Raw genomic sequence first — 19,575 nt, forward strand, 5'->3', positions numbered from 1 at the left:
TGTTATGCCTGTTTTTTCCAACATAATTACTAATTTTGTCCCCTTTTCATTTTCAGAAATATTCCAGTTTGGCTGATAAATTATATGGTTGTACTTTCTTTAAGCTTCATTATCTAGGAAGCAGAGTTTCTAGTTACCAAAAATATGCAATAACCTATCGCTTCATCTACTTAGTGATCTTACTGAAAAAATTCTAGTCTCTCTTGTTTCTTCCGATGTTTCCCTTTTTTCCTGTCCAAAAGAGATATTACTCTCAAAGATGAATAGAATACAAGAATATGAGTATTAAAAATTACTTGCTTAGGAATGAATTGTTAGATAAAGATATTACTCAAATTCTGCTTCTGTTCCTGAAAGCAATTACTGTGTTTACTGGATTTTCTTTCCTCTCCAACCCCTGCCCAAAATGAGAAGCAAAGCAAGAAAATTGTTACATGATTAAATTTTCCTTATTGTTTGTTTGGTATCCTGCAGAAGCCGCTTGGGGATTTTGAGAATATCAGTCAATTTCATGGCTAGTCAGATAGGCTTTTTCTTTTTGGAAACTTTTTTTTTTGGTGTTATACCCGCCACCACGCCCCCGCCCCCCCCCCCATGATAGGCTCCAGAGAAGTATGTTAAAGGAAACTGAGTACTTGTTAAATGTGCTGACCTCTGTTAAAGTCATTGAGCTGGCTTTATTAGGAGCAGAAAGCCTCAACCAGGTCAAGGGATAATAGAACATAAAGTGGGTTTGGAGCAGCTGCCCAGTCCTTCCCTGGGACCTAGTATGTCAGTCACTAAACTTGGAACAAAAAAGGGAAGAACATTCTAATCATGAGCAATAGCTCTTAATAGTTAATCTCTTAATCACGCTAGTCTACACACTAACACTTTTACATTCTTCACAAAGGTACAAGAAAACTCTCGTTTTGTGATGGCAGTGAAATTGTGCTTTGATATCTTGGAGCTGTCTTCTTTCCCTTCTGTTCTATGCTAAAATATGTCATAGGGAATTGTGCCAGGAAATTATGGTTTGAGCATAGGTACTTTTCCCCTACTTTCAGCTATATCCACAAGCACCAAATGAGTGGGGGTTTGGCAGTGGTGTGCTTATCGTGTCAAGTTACGCATAATAACTATGAAACCTGATAACTATGGTAAAAACAATGTAAGTGCCCAAGATCTGTTTTCACTATCCCTGAATATTAATTATATAACCCAAATATGACAATTATATTTCCCCCAAATTATCCTTTATCCCTTAGAAAAGAGTTTCCTCATCAAATTCTGCAACTGTTATTTCAATTATTTTACTTTGAACAATAAATTATTGTTTTGTGAAGACATTTACCTGTAACAACACTGGATGCTTTTGGAAAGAACTGATTTTCAAAAGGCAATGAAATTGAACCCTAATGTAATATTTATTCTTGGGACTTTGACTTCAATATGCAAGTGCCTCATGGTGCTTTATTTAAAAAAGTCTTTTAAAGATAATTTTTAAAGCAACACTGTAAGTATTTCCATCGTAGAGCTCACACATACCCTCTTTTTTAAAAAAAATTATTTATTTATTTTAGCTGCGTTGGGTCTTTTTTGTTGCTGCGCACAGGCTTTCCCTAGTTGCGGTGGGCAGGGGCTACTCTTCACTGCGGTGCACGGGCTTCTCATTGCGATGGCTTCTCTTGTTGTGGAGCACAGGCTCTAGGCACACGGGCTTCAGTAGTTGTGGCATGTGGGCTCAGTAGTTGTGGCACGCGGGCTTCAGTAGTTGTGGCACGTGGGCTCGGTAATTGTGGCTCGTGGGCTCTAGAGTGCAGGCTCGGTAGTTGTGGCGCACGGGCTTAGTTGCTATGCGGCATGTGGGATCTTCCTGGACCAGGGCTTGAATCCGCGTCCCCTGCATTGGCAGGCGGATTCTTAACTACTGCACCACCAGGGAAGCCCCCACACATACTCCCTTAAATAGCATTTCTAATGTTAGGTGAATGGATGTTGTGGTCTGGAATAAGAATTTCAGTGATAATAGTAGAAGTTCTATATCTCAATTACCTTAGACGGAAGGGGAAATAATGTAAAAAACAGCATCAGAGGACTGGGCTCTAGTGATGGCAGAGCCCCTCCTGCCAAAGGTGCATTTGAAAAATGTAACAGCTACCACCTAGGTATAGTTACTATGTGCCAGGCACTGCTCCAAGCACTTCATACCTTTGAACTCAATTGCTTTTCCTAACAACCTGATGAGATAGCTACTCTCTATTTTTCCCTTGGTAAAACTGAGAACAGGGTGGTAAATAACTTGCAGACCTGAGATTTGAACCCAGACTGTCTGGGTCCTGAGTCCTTGTGCTAAACCACTAGACTGTATTGTCATTGTGTTACAAGTATGAATAGGGAGAAAGGCAATATTTCTAATGAATATACTACTTTGCCTAATGTGTGATTTTATATATATATATAATATGCTAAAATTGCAGTTAGAAAAAAAAATTGCAGTTAGACAGTTGATAATTATATCTATATCCCCAAATGTGTATATGTTCAAATTGATAAAAAAAAATTTTTTGTAGTCTTATTGGGCACATGACAAATCACCTAGTGTTCAAGTTTACCTTATATTAGTCATGTAATTTAGTTAATAATGTATAGTGGTAAACGATGCATTTTCTGGAAACAGACTGCCTAGATTTACATCCTCTACCACTTACTAGCCATGAACCTTTAGTAAGTTAAAGGCTTTGTGCCTCATATTTCTCATGTGTAAGAGCAAGATAATAAGAGTATTTGTTGTATGTGGTTGCTAGGAGGATTGTATGAGATAATGCACGTAAGTATCAATGCCTAAGAACTAAATACTCAGTGAATGTTTGCAGTTATTATCATTGCTGAAACTATATAGCTACAGAAGCAATAAGACTTTGTCAGCAACCAAAATGGACTTTTTTAAAAGCTATAATGATTAGGCTTGAACCAACTATGTATCTCTGAGATCAGTTACACACATTCATTCTGATGCCTCCCTACAGATTCTGTATTATTTTATAATTGGCCTTTTGATATTGCGGAATGTATTAAAAATATGCTTTCTTCACCTTCTGCCTCGGATTCTCCAAATTAGGCTTGTGTGCATTGTAAATTTTAGTCTCACAAATATCTTTTGAGGTCAGACACTATTGGTTTAAGAACCACTCATACATTAGAGCAGTTGTGCTTGAAAATTGTACTGTGCTATCCATATTTGATTTTCTTGATGTGTTTCATGGTATTTCAAACACTAAAGAAAATATGTTCATCTTTCTGCTTTATATGCCTTTTTCTCTTCTCTTTCCTCAATATGTGGAATTTAATTTATAAGGAGGCAGTGCATAGATGGCTAATGCTGCAGAAGATATGTTTATTTACCAAGAAAGAAAATGGCAGTGTCCTAGCCAAGTAAAACAACTGCCATGAAAATTTTAATATATGTTTTTTAAAAACATGAAGGGATCAGGTTTTGTTATACTCAATGAGAGAAAAGTCCAGAAATTACTGCAAGTGTAATATATTACGCTTCCTTAGGCAGTCCACTTTTTATATTTTTCTGTTACGATTCTTCCTGACCCTCTCAGTTATAGACACTTCAAGCTACCATGCTTCTCATTACAGTTTAATTCTGCTGTTATAACAAATGTCGTATTCAACTCTATTTTATTATAAGACGGTATTTCCAGGGCTAGATATTGGTGCTCTGAATGCTTTAAGCCAGATAAATTTAAATATAAATTTAAAATATTCTTGTTTTAACTTTGTACCTTGCCTTTTGGAGTATACATGCCCAAGCTACAAAATACTGATTTTTCATTTTTATCTGATTTTCACCTTAATGTCTTGATAATAGCAGTCTCTCGCCTGAGTATGAGATAAATCACTGGGCACTAGACAGGTAGCCAGGTGGGAGAGCCTCCTATCTTGAAGCCTGTGTGAAGCAGCATACGCTTTTTACCATTATTCTTACTTTCTTCAATTTTTTTCTAAATGTCAGAGAATGCATATTCCTTGAGCAAAGAATGGTTACTATTATGGTCTCTAGAGAGAGCAGTTTACTGTATCTTAACCATATTGTTTTCATGTACTTAGGTACGATGTTTTGTTCTTAAGACTTCTAATTATAATGCTAATTAAACTCTTTTCCTTAAATGAAGATAATTTCATTTTAAAACAATCAGAGGCATGTGAAATCAAACTTATGATTTTCATTAAATTCTGCAAGTTTAGATCTGGAAGTCAAACACATTTTTGCCTTTTGATTTTACATTAAGCCATCAAGATGTTTTGACTCTTCCCCTGCAGTCGTAAATCTGCAGAAATTAATGAATATCACAAATCCCCTCCTGTCTGAGATAATGAATTTTTCCCTCTGGAAGAAAATATAAATAGTTATTGTCTCTTGCTAAGATTTTATTTTAGAAAGATAAACATCATTTAAAAGAATTTTTGATTTTAGGTTTATAAATATCTTTTCTTTCCTGGACTGTCTAAAAGCTCTTCCTGTCAATTCCAAAACTGACTTCTGTACTAAATGTTGTAATGTACCCCTCTTCCCATTCCCTGGAAATTAAATGTCTCAGCTTCACATGAAAATTTTGAGAGGAGCCTGGGAGATTAGCCTGAATTCACTGAAATATCCCTAAAATGAACGAAAATAGACTGGTCTTTGCAGACAATCAGGACAGCAAGTGCCCCAGAAAATGACCAAAACACCTCTGGTTTGACTGGCTTCCCATAATGAGAATTAAAACGAACAGGAACCTTGGTATCATTTGTTCTCTACCCTCTGATTTTACAAGTGAGAATCTGAGGCCAAGAGAAGTGAAGAGATGTATTGTAAGACCTAAGTTTCACCTGATGCCTTGACATTTCTGTCCCTGATTGGGCTCCAAAAAGCCTGGCCATGAGTTCCTCTGGCCTGGCTAGTTATGCCTCCTACCCAGCAGGAAAGGTTTCACACCTGGCTAGCTCTTCTACCAGCCACACCAGCTAAACCCCACCTGGTCCTCAACCTAATTGGTCTTACCTTCCTACAAGTTGATGAAATTATTCAAACAAACCAAGCATATCCCCCCATGGGAACCAGGGATCACCTCACCCTCTTAATACTACAAAGTCTGCCTTCTACAGCCCCTGTGGGCTTACTCTATTCTGAGTGCAATGTCCACATGGACCTGCATGGGTTGTGGTGTCCCTACAGGGACTGTGAGTATATGTGATTAATAAACTGATCTTGTCTGTCCAGTGTCAATCGTCAAAGGAGGGATTACTCCTTTGCCAACAGGGTGAATAGAAGGTGATAAGAACAAGGGATCTGATCAATTCTGGTAACATGGTTAGTGTCAGGTTCATCATTGTATCCTTTCTGTGACTTTCAGATGATAGATGACAAATAAAGATGAGATGGTAAATAAGTGAGTGATTATAACCATCTAATTACATCAGAAGCTCTGTTAGGGTAGAGGTCATATTAAATTTACTTTGGATCCCAACACTAGGGCATAGAATCGTGCTGTGTTTTGGCTACGTATATATTTATTTGACAAGTATGTATTGAGAATCTACCATGTACCAGTCACTATAAACAACAGACCCTGTGTTTGCCTCTTGGTGTTTTAAGCTTGAAAGAGTCCTGTCCTCCCATCTCGCCTGCAGGTTAGCTGCAAGCTAGGCCTCCTCAGTCGTCTGCCTTCAGAAATGCTACTGTTCCCCAGTACTTCCGGCTTGATGAAGTCACTACTGAGTTTCCATCCAGCTGAGCTTGCCATTCCTTATTTGTGAACTGGAAGGTCCATGCCAGGAAAAGTCTCTCATTTGTAGACCTGCTGCCTGGGGGAAAGTTTATAGTAACCTGCCGATGGATGTCAGTGAGAACGACACCCCTAACTGAGAAGTCTTTATCTCCAAGACTCTCTAGTTCTGAGCATTAGTGCGCATGGGGTTAGAAACCAAGGGATTGCATATCTTGAGAACCTTTTTCTGTTTTTTTCTTTTCAGGTCAGGGTTGAGTAGATCCATACCAATGGGAATCCATAGAAGCACTAATCTAATCCCTTGGCAATTTATTTCCTTAAATTCTGTCATATTCCTGTGTTCTGGTCCTGTGTTCAGACCAGAATTCAATTGTCCTGTGTTCTGGTTATCTATTGTTTTATATATATATTAGACTCCAACTTTTGGTAGAAGACTGTCAAAGATTTTTTTATATGTTTTAAAACTACCACTTCCAATGGCAGGCAAGTGGAAAAAACAATAGCATATGTTTTCTTTTTTAATCAGAGGGACTGGTACATATTAGTAGCAATGAAGAAATGAAGTGAAAGAGAATGAAAGAATTCTAAACATGTATTAGATCCTGACATGTGATTAAAGGGCTGCTTCAAGACTGAATATATGGGTTGGTGTCTTGGTTCTGTAGACATGGTCTCATTATGTGCATTTAGCAATGCCGTTCAGTTACTAATGAAGTATTCTACTTACATGTCATTATTCCTCAGAAAAACATGGTCTCTAAATCAAATACTGTATTCATAGAATAAAGCACATTTGGATAACTATTCTTTAGAGCTCTTTCTCTGCCTACAATGATATACAACATTTGCTGTTTATTTTTTTCATGATGCAAACAGGGATGTTTCCTTTTTGTTTCTAGAATTTCACATCAGCAGTATTTATGCTATGCTCATTTTGCCCCCTAGTGGCTTCTTATGTCCTCATTCCATATTTATGTTTAATTTTCACATCTTTTGAAGCGTAAGAAGGGGAAGTATCTGTCTGTCCCCTCCACCACATGCATCTCATTTTACAGATGAGGAAATTAAGACCCAGACAACTTGTGGGACTTGTCTGGTGTCACATCCAGCTAGAACTGGAATTCAATATTGCTGTCTCATCCAAGTAGGAATAAGACCCATGAGGGCATAGCAGTCTTGTTCATTGAGGAACAGGAATGGTGCCAGGCAAATGGGAGGTGCCCAGTAAAAATCTGATAAACGATAAAAATTAATTAATCAATCAAAATTAGGAGCAATATCTTTCGATTCCATGCTTTATACTGTTTACTATGTGGTCTGTCTTTTCATCCTCATCATAAATCTTTCTCATAGCACTTGATACTTGATTTTATTTTACTCCACAAACATTTCAACTCCTTGAACTACCTTACCCATCATGCATTTTGTCATTAGGTTTATTACATTATCATTCACTTATTCATTCAATTTCAGTGAGTACCAGCTGCATCAGGCACTGTGCTACCGATAGGGCTGCAACAAATTACTTACATTTTTTCATTTAAAAAATTAAAATTATAGTAAAATATATGTAACATAAAATTCATCATCTTAACCTTTTTTTTTTTTTTTTTTTTTCGGTACACGGGCCTCTCACTGTTGTGGCCTCTCCCGTTGCGGAGCACAGGCTCCGGATGCGCAGGCTCAGCGGCCATGACTCACGGGCCCAGCCGCTCCGCGGCATGTGGGATCTTCGCAGACCGGGGCAGGAACCCGTGTCCCCTGCATCGGCAGGCGGACTCCCAACCACTGCACCACCAGGAAAGCCCATCTTAACCATTTTTAAGTACGCAGTTCAATTGTGTTAAATATATTCACGTTGTGTGCAACCAATCTCCAGAACTTTTTTACCTTGAAAAACTGAAACTCTGCGTCCATTAAACAACTCCCCACTCCCCCTTCCACCAGCCCCAGCCAGCACCATTCTACTTTCTATTTCTGTACATTTGACTATTTTAGGTGCCTCATATAACTGGGATCATACACTATTTACCTTTGTGTGACTAGTTCATATCACTTGGCATAACATCGTCCATGTTGTAAAATACATCAGAATTTCCTTCCTTTTTAAGGCTGAGTAATATTCCATTACATGTATATACCACATTTTGTTTAACCAGTCACCCATTGGCGAACACTTGAGTTGTTTCCACCTTTTAGCTATTGTGAATAATGCTGCTATGACCACGTATCTGTCCGAGACCCTGATTTTATTTTTTCGGATATATACAAAGACATGGAATTGCTGGATCTTATAGTAATTCTATTTTTAATTTTTTGAGAAAGGGCCATACCTTTTTCCACAGTGGATTCATTTTATATTCCCACCAACAGTGTACAAGTGTTCCAATTTCTCCGCAACCTTGCCAATGCTTGTTATTTTGTTTATTTGATGGTAGCAATTGTCATAGGTGTGATGATATCTCATTGTGGTTTTGATTTGGATTTCCCTAGTGATTAGTGATATTCAGCATGTTTTAATATACTTGCTGGCCATTAGTATAATTAAAAGAGGCTCTTTTAATTCATTAGTGGCTTCTTCTGTATACAGAAAAATCTCCTGATAACAGCCATTTCCCCCCCTTTTTTTCTTTGAAATACTATATCACCATTTACTTAAGATCTGAAGAATAATGATAAAATAATAACTAAAACTTGCATTACATCTGCACCTGTTACATGCTAGGCATTGCTCTAAGTGCCTTACATATATTAATTTATTTAATCCTCAAAACAGCCCTATAAGGTAGAAACTAATACTATTCTCAGTTTACAGAGGATGACATAGAGGCACAAGGAGGTATATGCCTTGTCCAAAGTCACACGGGTGCTAAACAGTAGAAAGAGGATTTATACCTGGGAAGTTGGCTTCAGAGCCTGTGCACTTAACCAAGAACATTATTTTGCCTCTCTGATACCCACTCAATCCCTTTTATAACACCTTTTTAAATATCACCTACATCTTTTTTGTGATATCTTCCTGGACACCTCTTCTGTATAAGTTTGTATGAGTTTGGATTGCAGATTTAAAAAATTAAGTGCAAACTAATTGCACTGTAAGAAAGAATTCATTACCTCCATGGACGGCAAGTCTAGGGTACAGCTAGCTTCAGATATGTTTGAATCCAGGGGCTCAAACAATTTTATATCTCCCAATCATATAAAATCCTCAACCAACATCTCTTTGGCTCTGATTGAGCCCCATGCTTGTCGCTGAAATAACCATGGTGGCAGGGAGCACAAAATGCTCTGAGTGATCTGCCCAAGTGAGTCATACGCCCACACTTGGAACAAAGTTGGCATCAATACCGCCGAAACCACAGAAACTTGGAGCTGTGGTGAGGGGTGGTCCCCATGCCCATTCACATTTATTTATTTTTTTTTGAAGGGAGAGTGGGAGGCTGTGTTTCTCCCTCTAGGAACAAATATGTAAGTGAAATTATTATTTTTAAAAACCTTTTGCTTATAATGGTTTGAATAATTTAAAAAGCTAACATTAATTTAGTGACTGTACAAAACACTGTGCTGAGAATTTTACATATATGCTCAATGAATCCTTACAATTGCTGATGAAAAAACTGAGGTGCAGAAGTGCTTTGGTGTACATGGAACAGAACGCAATAACTGGTCTTCAGAGACTCAGTTTGTAAGTAGTGCAGCCAAGATTCTCACCCAGCTGGGCCAGCTCCAGAACCTCTTCTCCAATTGCATCATAAGGGAGAGTGCTTGTCATATATAGAAACTGAAACCCACAAAAGAAACAGAAGAATTCATCCCTTATGTCAATGCCTGATGCTCACTCTCAGGAAAGACATCTTTGGCCAACCTAGCTTATGCTTAATAATTAGGACTTACACTAGCACCTAAGTTTATAGATATATAAGAAAAAATATAAATATGTAGTTTCTTGTATCAAGTTTGTGTTAGACAGTGATTTTTTTAAAAAAAGAATGGCCAATGGTCCCTGTTCAGAGTCTAAGAGAATATGATTAAAAATTTAGAAAAGATTATCCATGCTGTCAGAGCTATTCATCATCATAAGCATTGACTACTTTATTTGTAAGAACTTTAGTAACATTCTAGTTTTGCAGTGGAAAAAAAACACAGCTGCTAAGTCTCTCTGAAAGTGTTTTATCTCAAAAAACAGCAAAAGAAGTTTTTAACCAGTTTGCTTAAGCAAGTACCAAGCTCTCTTCCAAGTGTCCACATTTTCTCTTCAAGGCAATCCCAATAAACGGCCAAAGCGTCAAAGGCAATATACCAAGCGTACGTTAAATTTTTAGTATCTTGGAAAAAGTGATTAAGGTAAGAGTTTTTTTATATTTTCTTTTAGAACTGCCATACTTTAATGTAGTGATGAAAAAAAATTGCACAAACTGGCAGCTCTCATTAATGAGTTGGAAAGAGGAAGAATCATTCCAGAGCCAATTTTTCCACTAGATGTGTGATATTCAGCATTTTTTTGGCCCCAATTTCCTCAACTGAAAAATACAGGAAAAAAACTGTAATGGTGAGACATCAGTTCATCCATTTATTCTGTGAGTCTTTACCGGACACCTCTTATGTGCCAGGCACTGTGCCAATGCTGGGGATGCGCTATAGTGCTGATCAAAAGCAGATGTGATTACTGCCCTTGTGGAGCATACAGTGTCATTGGGCAAGACAAACCTGGTTCAAATAATCACTCATCAAATAGGCAAAGGACTCCTTAAGACTTTTCAGTTCCTAAGTTCCATGTACACATAAACATGAAAGAATAAAACACAAATCATCATATGTGTTTATTGGAGAAATCTGATGAAACTTCTTTTGTTTTAAACTCATTTTCCCCCCAGACTGTCAGCTACTGATATTACAAATCATTCATGACAATTTTCTACCTGTCAATGACATAATGCATTGACCTGGCTTATTATTGTAATAATAGTTATATGCATATTGAACGTATAATTTCAGATAATATTTCAGTCTTCATTTTCATCTCATTCTTGGAACTCACTTTTTTTCCTAACAGGGAGAGATTGAAAAATAGTAGATCTTAATCCTGAAGTCTGTTGTGATATCATTTTTTTTCTTCAAATAAAATGTTGAGTTTCAAAGGTAAGAACTAAAGAAAGAGACAGGTGGGTTGTTTATTCTTATAGCTATAATAAAACATTCCTTGGGTTCCCCCTTTCTTTCAGATCTCAGTTTTGCTGATAGAACACAGATAAAGATGTGAAATGAGATGTGTTTACTGAATCATGAATGACCGGAGGCTAGTGAGAGGTAGACTTTTTAATTACTTATTTGTTTATTACAATTCCTCTTTGGCAGTTCTTCTCTGAATTACTTCATAATTAACAACCTCAGGTCAGGTTGTCAATTAAATCTTTTGTAAAGGTTTTGGTTTTACATGTAAAAACTATCCTTTAGGTTCCATATATCTGTAAGTTGGGCTAAATGGGTGAGAGAAGGAGGGTATATATTGAGCACCAACCAGTAGCCCTGTTTAGAATATATTTGCCAGCAGTTCTTCTACCTCAGGCTGTGATTTCATGAAAAGATATATGTACGAGTCATTGCTTCCGTAACCACCCCTCCGGACCCACAGGAAGGGGCTGTGGTTGGCTTAGTAAATGGCACTTTTCCCTCTGAGTCTAGCTTATGCATGTAGCTGGGCTGAAAGCTGATGTATCTGGAGTTGTTTTTCACTAGGGTAGACAAGAGGCTCTGATAATCAGCAGTCATTATAAGTTGCTGGCTCCTTGTCACAGCAGCGAGGCTGCTTTGATGTAGAAGTTAGGCATATGTTTTGATTGATAATGAACATATCCAAATATTAAGGTTTCTTCTGGGTTTCACTGTTGATGTGATCCTTCTCTGCAAATTTTCATTTGGTACTTCCAAAAGAAAAGCTAATAAATATTTGCCTTGTGTCACTCTTAGATTTACTGTTACTAGCAGTAGGGAATCATCGAGGTCAAATTCTCATGTTAGATTTTCTTTTTTCTTGTGCCTCTCAATAGAAGGTCCATGAGAATATAGTTAAAGCTGGTTTTAATGATTCATTTTTCTGGTAGAGTTATGCATCTGGAGGTGAGCTTTTTAACCTGAAACTTTCTTAACCCCTAAAGGAGACTTAACCAAAAGTGGCTGGGCTGATGGTTAGTAGGTAGGACATTTCCACCTCTGGCAATTTTGTCATTGGGCAGCATCAGTAAAGGATGGAATAGGGGTAAGCGGTGGAGAAGGGGCAGGTGGGAGATCATGTAGCTTGAAAACATCAGATGGGTGATGTGATACTGTTCTTTTCTATCAAATATTCTTCCCCCCCTCCCGCCCCCCGGTCATACACACAAAGTGAAGATCAGTACTGAATTAAAACCTCGAAGAGCTAATCCTGCTACACAGAAATGCCAAAAGGAAGGTAAAAGGGCAACTATGTACAACATAATCAAAGGCAAGCTCTGAGGTCTTGTTAAAGCCTTATACTCATATGTGGTGATCTGATGGCAGCACACTTTTGCAAGCATTTCTATAAATATAACGAATACCAATGGCCTAAAAGCATTCACTTAGACTTTTAGGAGACTTTCAATGATGCCAGACACTAGTTATACTTGAATCTATTGGAGTAACAGTTATGAAAGTATTTAATGCATGGTTCTTAACCTGCTTGGGGAACGCATACTATTTTGAAATTTGCATGAGCTCTCTGGCATCTCTAGAAAATGTGCAACAGATATATAGAGTTTTATACACAACCTCATGGGATTCATGAAATTTGTGAAGTCTATGCATGGACCTAGGTTAAGAACTCAGTGTTTGAAAGCAAATTGCGCTAGGTAAAGAGAACTTCATGGAATAAAGTTTTCCTGTCTGAGTGATGACGCTGTCAGCCACCTGCACGATGCCCAGTGGTCTTTGGGGTTTTCTTGTGGGCTGCCAGCATTCTCTCCTGTTTTCTTCCATTCTAATATGGCACTGGTCTTCTCATTTTAATTCACCTGCTTGTCAAGTTCCTCACTCTTTTTTGAGGTTAAATAGATTGCTATCTTATTTGTCTTCCTTCTCCAGCATGGGTCTAAAGACTGTACACGGCCCTGTGTCAGAGCTACTCACTGCACGCAGGATGAGGCTGAGAAACCACAACCCGTGAAGAGAGAGGGGGAAATCCACCGGAAAGAGGCTTTGGAAGGAAATGCAGGATCGTTGCGGTAACCAGGCCCACAGAGCGCCATGAATTACATAAACACAAATGAATATGTACACATTTTGATGACCCCCACCCACCCACAGTCACGCACTTAGTCACTCTTTCCCCTGCGTCTCCTTAACTCTATAATACCTTGATTACAACTGCTATCATTGCACTGGAATTATTTGTTTATGAGTTTGTCTCTCTTACTAGACTATGAGCAATTTCAAGACAGAGTCCCTGACTTATTTATTTCTGTATCCCAATCCAGTGTCTGGGTTAAGAGTGCAGGCTTTGGAGTCAGACTGTCTGCATTCAAATCCATGCTCTGTACATAGGAGGAGGAACATCTGGGCAAGCTACTTAACTTGTCTGAGACTTAGTTTCTCTTTCTTTCTTTCTTTCTTTCTTTCTTTCTTTCTTTCTTTCTTTCTTTCTTTCTTTCTTCCTTCCTTCCTTCCTTCCTTCCTTCTTTTCTTCTTCTTCTTCGTCGTCGTCGTCTCCTTCCTTCCTTCCTTTCTTTCTTTCTTTCTCCTTTCTTTCTTGCTTCCTTTCTTTCTTTCTGTCCTTCCTTCCTTCCTTTCTTTCCTTCATTCCTTCTTCTTTCCTCAATTCCTTTGCACCTAAGAGTATCACATTAATAAGTTGTACTGGTTTATTGTGAAGAGTAAAAGAAATATTGTTTATTACAGTGACAGTCACTATAGACAATAATAGATGGTATCTATTATTACATACATTATTATTACTATTGATTTTTGAGTCAATAATCAATTCCCTACTATAGTTCACCTGCCAGGGAAAAGGCTTTTAAGCTTAAACTACTAAAGAACACACTTTTCTCTCACCTCTTTCCTCGTCCCCTCTGCCCCCTTTGCTACTAACACCCCTCCTCTGCAACACGGTAGTTGGTATCTTCCTCACCCTACTTTATTTTTCACCATCCATTATACTTCTCATCATCTGACATCTGATATGCTTATTGTCTAAAATGCTAGCTCCATGAAGGAAGGGGCTTTGGCTATTTGGGGTCGACTTCCATATCCCTAATGTCTAGAGTGGTGCCTGGTGCATAGAATATGCTCAACCGTATTTTTTTTAACTAATTTTTATTGGAGTATAGTTGCTTTACAACGTTGTGTTAGTTTCTACTGTACAGCAAAATGAATCAGCTCTACATATATATATATTCCCTCCTTTTGGGATATTTCCTTCCCATTTAGGTCACCACAGAGCATCGAGTAGAGTTCCCTGTGCTATACAGTAGGTTCTCATTAGTTATCTATTTTAGACATAGTACCAACAGTGTATATATGTCAATCCCAATCTCCTAATTCCTCCCACCCACCCCCCTTTCCCCCTTGGTATCCATACATTTGTTCTCTACGTCTCTGTCTCTACTTCTGCTTTGCAAATAAGATCATCAGCCATATTTGTTGAAGGAATGAAGGAGTAGACACACACGCACACTCCACAACACACAGAAAGCATCTTTACTCTCTGCTGTAGGTGAGCCTCACTGATTGTCTCTCAATGGGTACATTAAACATGTGCATTTCCTCACTTTTGCCAAATAATCATAGAACACCTTTCCCCTTAATTTCTCTTTCTTCCATAGTTGGTGTAGGGAGGGAAATATTTTCTAAAAGTATCGTAAAAACTGAATGATTAGAACTTCAATGTCAAAGCCATACCCTACAGTGGGGCTATTGATGGGGATCATTGAGTGGTAGGTCCCAGCTAAGAGAGGTGAGAAAGGTGACAGTGGGGAGGAGGGTAGATGAGCTCTTTAGAACCTTGTAGAAGCTGCTGTTGTTGAGAACCTTGTTTCTGTCATTCCTGCTCAAAACGTCTCAATGACGATGCGTTGTTTACAGATTTATATCCTAACTCCTCAGAGCCTTTCCCACGCTGCTTCTTCACAGGTGTCTTTTGCTCCAGCCAAATTGGATCATTCACTGTTCTTTTCCCAATGCCTACACGCCTCCCACGTGCACACACATATATACTTTTTGAACTGATTTTTTCCTTCTGCCTAGTACCTTTAGCTTCTGTTTTTCTATATCTACTGTTCTTTAAGGTGCGATGACAACATTGTCTAGTCAGGATATTTCCTCTAATTCCTCTCCTGTTCCCTCGCCTTAAACTCTGATGACAGCCAGCTGAATTCTTCCTCAGTTTCCTTTAAGAATTTTTACCTCTCTTTTCGGGGGCACTTGCCAGCCTTTCCCTGCGTAGAGCTGTCTCTAGACTTGTCTGATAAATTGTCTCAAAGTTTGGAACGCTCTCCTTTCTGGTTTTCTACCTACACCAGGCATTCAGTGAATGTTTTTGAGTAAGTCTCTGGGTATATAGCTGCAAGTTGCATATCTCTATTTTCCTAGAAGTGCAAAAAATCTTTTGGGTCTGTCTGATGCTAGCATGTTAAATGCAGAGTATTTTTCTCCTGTGGTCAATGCAGATGAAGTTCTTTTACCATCCATTCTGTAAAAGGCAAAATCATTCAAAACTACTGTAAAGATAGAGCTGGGCTCGTATTTCTTGAGACCTCAGAGAGAAGTGGTCATTTTCTGCCAAGAAGGTTTGGCAGGACATGGAGAAGTGGTAGACCAAGGTGTGGGCCTCATTGCTAACTTGGTTTGGGGCCTTGAGACTTAGCAAGTGGAAAGAAACAAACAACTGAAACTGAGACTCTTTGGGATCCTGGGTATGAGCAGGGTTACTCAGAGCAACTTTCATTTTCTCTTCTTCAAGGCCTCACGTTGGTGCAGGCGTCTGGTAACACTGCCCCCTTCTGTTTCTCTGAATTGTCAATACTGTGACTTCTCAACTCTGGTTTGAAGATCCTGACGTGAATTTTCAATTTCCAAGAAATACTTGCTTAAGGCAGAGAGGAAAGGAAATCATATGTTTAACATGAAGCATGATAACTTGACCGTTCGATTTTGTTGTGAGGTATTCCTTCAATCGATTGTAGTTGGGTACTATATTTCAGGGGAATGGGTGAAGTCAAGGTTCATAACAAAATCAATTAATTAATTTATTTATTTGTGTTCTAAGGGGCTACTACATTTCTTCTAGCTCTTAAAACTTCCGTATTTCTTCCCTTGGAAGCTAAATCACAACCACTGGTTGACGCATTGTGGCCCTTGCATTTAGGACAGATCCTCTCAGATTAGAGAAGTTAAAGAGTTGTGAATGCTGGTTCTTCACACATCAAAAGCTAGCACCACTCTCTGTGAATAGCACTGTTTGTGAAGGACTTTTGAACTGCTCTGGGACTGTTTTATCCTTTCCTTCCAAGCCCCCCTGTATATCTCTCTAAAGTAGTTAGGGCTGAATAGCATAGATCTTTGAATCTATACCAACGACTTTGGACTTTATTTTATAAACAGTGGGGAGCCAATTGATATATCTCGGCAAAGGATGGTATCTTTAGAAGCATGACACTGTCAGCTTTGTGTTGAATGAACTGAGATGAAAAAGCTTGGAAGGAAGGAGAACATTAGCAGATGCGTGTAATAGTACTTCCTCCAGCATCTCGATGATGTGTCCAAAATCCTCACCAGTTTTTCCTCCTTTATCCTCCCTCCACCCTAGTTCAGGCCACTGTATCTATTGCTTGGATTCCTGCAATACTGTCTTTATTCTGCCCTACAGCCAATCTTGCTTCCCTACAATTCATTATCTCCAGAGCAGCCAACCGTCAACTCTAAAAAACAAGTAAGCTAGAACACATCGCTTCTATCTTTGAACCTATCAATGGCTTCCCATCCTACTTAAAATGAAATCTACATGCTTACTGTAGTACATGATCCCCAGAACGGTTTGACCCCTGTGTGCTTCTCAGACCTACGCTCTCACTTCTGCTGCAACTCACTGGCTTTCCTGGTTCCTCGAACATGCCAAGCTTAGTCTGACTTCAGACATGTGAGCCTTTGTTCTTGCCATTCCATCCACCTAGAATATGCTATTCCGAGAATTTCACACGGCTGGCTTCTTGCCCTAGCTCACGTATCATCTATGCAGAGTCCCATCCTCTTCTCTTTGTCTTCCCAACCCCACCCCAACCCAAGACATTTTTTTCATATCACCACATTCTAATTTATTCATAACATATCACTATTTGAAATGATTTTGCTTATTTGTTTACTTGTTTAAGGTGTGAACTGCTTGCGTAGAATGAAGGTTCCATGAGGGCAAGGGCCATGTTTACCTGTTCATCTCTGGGTCCCCAACACATAGAGCTTACAGCTGAAATGCTGCATCTGGCCAACGGTAAATCTCAGTAATTATTTGTTGAACAAATGAATTTGGGTAAAAGGTAAAGAACAAGGGTCAAACAGATGGGGATGGAAAAGAAAAGATACCTGGAAGATTTATAGTAGAGATACAGTGGATAGATTTGCCTATTGGGTATCAGGAGCTAATGGAAAGGGAGGAATCAGGTAATGGGTTTTCACTTAGAAAGTAGAGGAAGGCCATTGATGCCATTAAGTCAGAGAATGTGGTAGAATATAACGAATGGGAGTGGCAATCAGATATTTGGCTTTGGACTTGAATGTGAGGTTCTGGTAGGTCTATGTGAAGATGCCCATTCGGTATATAGAAGCTGGAAACCAAACGTTCAGATTTTGAATCATTTGCACAGTGGTGACAGTCCACTGAGACTGAATCACGTCAACAAGCGGGAGGATATGGGGGGAAAAAAGAGAACTTAAAAAATGTGCAGATTTCTGCCCAAACATCCTGTGTACTGGAAACCATGCCGGGACAACTGACCCATAATAAATGAGTAAGGGCTAGAGCTTCAAGGGGCCAGGGATGGTGAAACTGATAATTTGGCAAGTAGAGAGTTATTATTCAGGCAAATAACATTATGACACTGACATATGGTGCCTTTTGACCCACCCCAATCATCTCTGAGTGAGGCTCTGCACCCCCAGAGGAGGTCTGTGTAACTGCCCTGATTCCTTCCCTCCCAATCTGTAAGGGGCACAGAATGAGGACTGGCCAACATTAATGATGTGCCTCTACCCTCTGCTCTAGGGAGATAATCTAAAACAGTTTTGGGGAAAAAATGCATGAAAAAGCTCCAAAGTTACATTTGTTGAACACTAACTATGAGCTGGTGATGTACTAAGTACTCAATAGACGTTCTCTTACTTGGTTCTCACAAAATCTCCATAAGGAACTACAATTATTTCCCATTTTACAGATGTGAAAATCATGACTAGAAAATTAATGTAACTTTCTCAGCTGGTAAATGATGGAGCTGGGAGTTGGTTCCCAGAACTGCCTGATCCCAAAGCCCCCACTTTTAACCATAATGCATGAATGCTTCCCTCTGTAGGAAAAAATCATTTTTATTACTTAAGTTTTGTTTTAGTATTTCTTTGTAGGTTTCTTTCCCTTCCCATCCCCAAATTGTGAACGTTAGGTTAATAAACCAGGCAACTTTTATTTGCAGTAATGCAAGGTGACCAAAATTACTCATAAGGTTGTCCTTTTGTGCTGAACAAAAATTATTCATGTTCTTGGGCTTCCCTGGTGGCACAGTGGTTGAGAATCTGCCTGCCAATGCAGGGGACACGGGTTCGAGCCCTGGTCTGGGAGGATCCCACATGCCACGGAGCAACTAAGCTCGTGCGCCACAACTACTGAGCCTGCGCGTCTGGAGCCCGTGCTCCGCAACGAGAGAGGCCGCGATAGTGAGAGGCCTGCGCACCGCGATGAAGAGTGGCCCCGGCTCGCTGCAACTAGAGAAAGCCCTTGCACAGAAACGAAGACCCAATACAGCCAAAAGTAAATAAATAAATAATTTTTTTTAAAAAAGTTACTGGGCTTCCCTGGTGGCGCAGTTGTTGGGAGTCCACCTGCCGATGCAGGGCACGCGGGTTCGTGCCCCGGTCCGGGAGGATCCCGCGTGCTGCGGAGCGGCTGGACCCGTGATGGCCGGTGGGCCTGCGCGTCCGGAGCCTGTGCTCCGCGGCGGGAGAGGCCACAGCAGTGAGAGGCCCGCGTACCGCAAAAAAAAAAAAAAAAAAAAAAAAAAAAAAAAGTAACTCATGTTCTTTTATTAGATCTCCTCTGTATTCCACAATTGCCTTAAAGAATTGCTATTGTTACAGAAAGTCAACCTCCCCAAGCCCTCAGGACATCCTTAATTACAGGGCTCCTGGGGTATCTGAAATAGAAACAGTGTTTTGTATTGTCCTCCACTTCCACCCCCCCAGCCTGAAACTATAGGCATACCCCATTTATTGTGGGAATCTGTTCCCGGATATAATTATGTTAACTAAATGGGAGCTCTATGGGATTATTGCAACGTCCTTGGGGATGTGCTACTGATGTCATACTTTGGCAATTGTTCTTCTTTCCCCTGAAGTCTCCTGAATTTGTGATATGCCCCTGGCCATAGATTTCTTCTATTTATGCTTCATACTGTTATTGGGCAATCTTTCTAGGCTGCATTGAGGCTTATACTGCCCTTCAAAATGTCAAAGGATTTCTACCAGGCAACAATTGTGTGTTGATCTGGGTTTCTTAGACTATCTCCTTGAAGGCATTTGGAGCTGTTGGCGGTGAAGCCTG

Source organism: Lagenorhynchus albirostris, chromosome 3 (assembly GCF_949774975.1).
Source record: "Lagenorhynchus albirostris chromosome 3, mLagAlb1.1, whole genome shotgun sequence".
NCBI classification, from domain to species: domain Eukaryota; kingdom Metazoa; phylum Chordata; class Mammalia; order Artiodactyla; family Delphinidae; genus Lagenorhynchus; species Lagenorhynchus albirostris.